This window comes from Pipistrellus kuhlii, unplaced genomic scaffold (assembly GCF_014108245.1).
Source record: "Pipistrellus kuhlii isolate mPipKuh1 unplaced genomic scaffold, mPipKuh1.p scaffold_m20_p_11, whole genome shotgun sequence".
NCBI classification, from domain to species: domain Eukaryota; kingdom Metazoa; phylum Chordata; class Mammalia; order Chiroptera; family Vespertilionidae; genus Pipistrellus; species Pipistrellus kuhlii.
In genome coordinates, this window is record NW_023425416.1 from 9,235,259 (window position 1) to 9,240,721 (window position 5,463).

A 5,463-nucleotide genomic window follows, 5' to 3' on the forward strand; every position below is an offset into this window, starting at 1 on the left:
TTTCCCTGTTACTCAGTTGAATGATTTCTATTAATAAAGTATTTAGTTTTTATAAAACAATTGCCAAAATTATGTATTATTAAAATTTTAAAATCAGTTGGGATCTTTCCCCTCAAACCTGAAACTTCATGATTGATTAGGCTATCATTGATTTTGTCATTTTGTGGGAAGTGAAGTACAATAGTTGGTGTTATTGAGAAACATAAAATTTACTTCAGTTAAAAGAATTTCCTGAACCCTCTGGCAGTGGGCAAGGAGACACCTGATTGTTGGTGCTGCTCTTATACCAGCTGAGGCCAAGCAGAGATACAGTCTTAATTCATCCTACCTTGATGCTTGTGTTGGTGGCCAGAGCTGTTTTGTGCCTGGGGCACATAAAAAAAAATTCCCTGGATTGGGTAAAGAAATGAAAAGCTATGCGGAAGCCGGTTTGGCTCAGCGGTAGAGTGTTGGTCTGCGGACTGAAAGGTCCCAGGTTCGATTCAGGTCAAGGGCATGTACATTGGTTGAGGGCACACCCCCGGTAGGGGGTGTGCAAGAGGCATCTGGTCGATGTTTCTCTCTCATTGATGTTTCTGACACTCTCTATCCCTTTCTCTTCCTCTCTGTAAAAAAAAAAAATCAATAAAAAATATATTAAAAAAAAGAAATGAAAAGCTAAAATACATGATTAATTTTCAGTAAGTAATGAAGAAAAAGCTTAAATCCACATTTTTTTAAGGCTTTTAGGAAGTGAATAATTTGCCTTTTTTTGCAATGTCTCAAAGATATAATGTCCCCCCCCCCCAAAAAAAAAAAATACGGTCTTTAAAGACTAATGGCCTAATTTTGTTATTTAAAAATGTTATAGTTTTTTAACAACCTAATTTAATTTTTTAAAATTTAAATTCTTTATTGTTTAAAGTATTACATATCTTCCTTCCCCAACCCCCATTGATCTCTCCCCAGCCGCTCCTACCCCTCAGCACATGCCCTCACCCCCTACTGTCTGTGTCCATTGGTTATGCCTATATGCATGCATACAAGTCCTTTGGTTGATCTCTAGACGTCCTCCTCCCCCTCCCCTGCCACGCTCCCCTGCCTTCCCTCTGAGATTTGACAGTCTGTTCCATGCTTCTGTCTCTGGATCTATTTAACAACCTAATTTTAAATGTTAGCAAAATTACTCCGATGTGTTTGGAATACCCCTTTTGATATGGTATGTTGTAAGAAAGTCCTAATGTAAAAAAGTTCATTTACAGAAAATTTGTGGAATAATTTTTCATTTTAAAGAGATTTAAATGTTATATCATAAATATTATTTTTCCTTCCAATATCATTTTTAATGCTTGCATGACTTTTCATATTGTTGCTCCAAGAGGTACCGAAGCACAATCCAATTTCGGAGCGGAGCTGGAGACTCTCCAGCCCACTCATTTAAGAGCAGGAAAGGTGATCCCATCGGGCTAGAATTCAATGAGCTTCACATTCCCATGCACCATTGCCTTGCTTCATTTTGCATGCAGTTCTCAGGAGCATGAAATGATCCTTATTCCCGTTGTTCTCAGATAGTGGGTGGGGAGGTAAAAGCTGGAAGTGTAACACTGAAACTGCTTTTGACTCCGGGAACTAAGCTTTGGTATCAGGGAGAAAAGGGAGTTGGAGGAGAGGGCAACTGGTATTTTCCATACTTTTGAGTGAAACCAAAATGGGGAAAAAAGATATAATCAGAGCCCTCCATCATTCTAATTTAGCACAGCATGTAATTCTCAGTTCAAAAAAAATTTTAAGAGAAAGCATTTTAAGATAATATCTCCACGAGCCATTTCTGTGAAAAGCTAGTGAGGCTTTGACTTCCCCCTGAGAAATTGCTGTGTGATTGGGCCAGTGCTGGGAGCCTGCGGCTGGGAAGGCAGATTGGTCCTTGTGGGTGTGCATGAGCTGAAGCCTGCGTAGTGAGTGAGGCTGACCTAGGGTCATGGTGATGCAGATTTGCCACCTAACGAAGCCCCGGGTAACCAGCCTTGGCCAGGAACTGGACATTGGTTAACATACCTGACTGCTTTTGACAAATGACATTGTCATTACAATCCTGGGAAACTGGAGTCTGCTCAGGGTCAATCATTGACGAAGCTGTAAATGACCTTCATTTTTGACCAAATCTGAGGAACACAAAGTAGAGAACATTAGTTCTTGATTCCTGCTTTATCCCCCCGGAAACTATAAAAAGGAACTTAAAGCCACATCTGAATTATGATTTCTTGTGTTCTGTTTCTGAGACATATTCTTGCTGCTTTGGAGTGGCTGGGCAGGGTGCTTGGTATTGACATTCAAATGAATGTACCTATCAGACTACAGAATTTCTTTATCTGATATTGCCACAACAGGCAGCTCCTCGGATGTATTTGTCAGTATCACTCTGGTCTTTCATATGCTGACTGTTGAATAAAAGGAGCAGACAACTAAGACTTTGAAAAGAAGTCCATTATCAGTGGCTTTGAAGCTAAAAAGAGTACTTTCTACTTGGATAAAGCACCACAATAGGTGGAAGGAAGCAAAGACAGCCTTATAAGTTTCCCTGTGAACAAGCAGGCTTTTTGTTGTCTTTATTAAAAATATGCCACGCAGGTGGTCCTGTGCCCAGGGTACCTCCCAGAGGATCTGCTTGAAAGTCCTCCTGGCAACTTCTCACGTCCTTGCAGCATCTTAGGCTGTTTTGAGAAATATGAAAGGAGATCACATTGCTGTGCACAGTGCTTGGTGTGTTGAACAATTTTTTCTCTCAATTTTTAAAACTTATAACTTTGGCAATTATATTAATACAGATAAGTAAGCTAGTTGACATCAACACATGCATTCTACTTGTTCTCTGTACATCCCTGTACCTCCCAGAGAGGGCTGTGGCCCAGATTCCATATGCAATCAAACTTACATTAGAGAAGAATGACATATACTTATCATTAGAGCACACTAATTAAAGCAGAAGAGTGACATTTCAAAGTAATGATGCTCCCTAGTGTCTCAAAGTAAAATATTCTCTATTTTTAATGACCTGGTATGCTATGTATGTTTAGAATCTTATTTTGTTATGAACTTGTGTTTTCATTATTGTCAACCAGCTTACTTATCTGTATTAATATAATTGCCAAAGTTTTAAGGTATTGTAGGACCTTCTTGTAGCGATTTTTAACTTGTGTGCTGCAAGAATTTTCAAAGCATGCAATCTAAGGGAAAAGAGGTCAGTGTCCCTGACACCCTGACTATTTGGTCAGGGACACTGACCTCTTTTCCCTTAGATTGTCAAATTAAAAAAAAAATGTTGACAATTAACACAGCAATAGCTGTCTGGTGTGAATGTATAAAATCATATCTATTTATTTTTGTCAGATGGGCAAAGAATATATTTTTTTATGTGCTGCAGATTTTTAGTAATTACTTTATGTGTGGCATGAGAGGAAAATGGGTGTTCTATCTAGATGAATAAGGAAGGTCACCAGTGAGACCGACCAAGGGCTTTGGGCTTTGATTGCATTCATATCCAGGGTGCAACCATGCATTCTTGCATTCATTCAGCATTTTGACTGCATGCTTTCTACTTGCTAACTTCTTTACTAGGGGCTGGGGCTACACTTGTTACTAGGACACAGACGGTTCCTTCCCTCAAGGAGCCCCCTTCCTTTGATTATGATCAGAGCCATTTTTTGTACAATATGTCCTCTTTGGCATGCTCAGTAGTGACAGAGTGGATGATGTGTGTACAGCTGCTTATACATATATACACTCTTATCTGGTCTTGCAAACTTTTAGATATTCTTGATTAATAAGAAAATAATCTCCTTATTCATTCTATAGTTTTCCTCACATTTGGGTCTTGTTTGTCAGCTAAATTTGGATTATAAATTCAATGCCTAGAACTAAGTCTAATATTTTAGTGCTCTGCCTGGTATACTGTTGATACCTTCAGAATGCTTCCCTTCCTTCATCTCCCCTATGTCCCCTTAAGTAATAATAAGTCTGAACTAAATGGTTCCAGTATCTCCACTGTGAATCAGCAATTCTCTCAAATGTCAATAGTCTTATATTTTGGGCCCTGTTGTGAAAATTGGCAAACTAAGCCAGCTATCGTTGGCTACAATAATATACTAGTATAGAAAGCAGAATCTCCTTGCATTAAGTTTATTAGTTTTGAATAGTAGCTTTTTTGCTTCAGAGGAAGCCAAGAAGTGGCAAATTCCTCTGCGCTCACCTGGTTGGGAAGAGATGAAGCATGACCTTTCTCCTTTTTTTTTTTCTTTTTATATATTTTATTGATTTTTTTACAGAGAGGAAGAGAGAGGGATAGAGAGCTAGAAACATCGATGAGAGAGAAACATCGACCAGCTGCCTCTTGCACACCCCCTACCGGGGATGTGCCGGCAACCAATGTACATGCCCTTGACCGGAATTGAACTGGGACCTTTCAGTCCGCAGGCCGACGCTCTATCCACTGAGCCAAACCAGCTTCGGCTTGCCCTTTCTCTTAACAGACACTGTAAGGGGCTTTCAAGAGATGGTCAGGGTTTGAACATAGATGAGCATTGAAAAGAGTTTCCAAACGAGCCGGGAAGAGAAAAGAAAGATGCTGTCCTGTCTGGTCACGTTCCCCGTAGCAAAAGCAAACATACCATTTTTGTTAGGTTAGTCATCTTCATTGTGATCACTATTATCTCTGTCATCATTGTTGTTCCTTAAGTATAGAAATCCTATCAAATAGGTGTCTCTATTGTTCAGATGTTATGGATGACCAAACCAGTTAGAGTGTTTAGATAACTGTCCCGAAGCCACAGAGCTGATGAGTGATATAGGACTCCCATCCAGAGATGGTTCTTTCTAAAGTGCTCTTGACAACTATATTCTGCCATCCCTATCTCTCTATGTTCTTTCTTGTACAATCAGTTGTTAAAAATCTTTAACCTCATAGATGGCAATGAGTTAAATACTCAGGTTGCCTTTGATCCGTGAGTAAACATTACCACTTTCTTTTTTAAATTTTTGTTAACTTTATTGGGGTGATAATGGTTAGTAAAATTATATATGTTCCAGGTGTTCAGTTCTTTAATGTTGCCATTTTCTGGAGGTTTTTTGTTTTTTTTTTTTTTTCAGATGAATTTTCTAAAAGTGAAGTCCAGGCCTTCCAATGACTGCTCAATGGTGGTGACTGACTGAAGGCTGCCCTTGTTACATTCATACAAAGTGCCCACCTCCCTGAGAGTGGTGGACTGTAAACTCTCCTTGGGTGATTACAGTGCCACACACACACATGAGCCAGGATTCACCATTTGAAAATGAGGTTGCTTTTCATGCTGCAGCAAAATTTATTTAAGTGTATATTAAAATTCTTAAAAGAATTCCTGGCTATTTATTTATTTTCCTTCCTGCTTCTAGAAAGGATTTGAGATAATTACTAGTATGTTTTAATTATCACTGAGAGCTAAACATTTAAAG

The 5,463-nt window shown here is 39.0% G+C and overlaps 1 pseudogene; it reads left to right on the forward strand.

The window, feature by feature from the left end:
- The first annotated feature begins 235 nt into the window (after positions 1-235).
- Positions 236-378, forward strand: LOC118715809 (annotated as a pseudogene).
- The last annotated feature ends 5,085 nt before the right edge of the window (positions 379-5,463 follow it).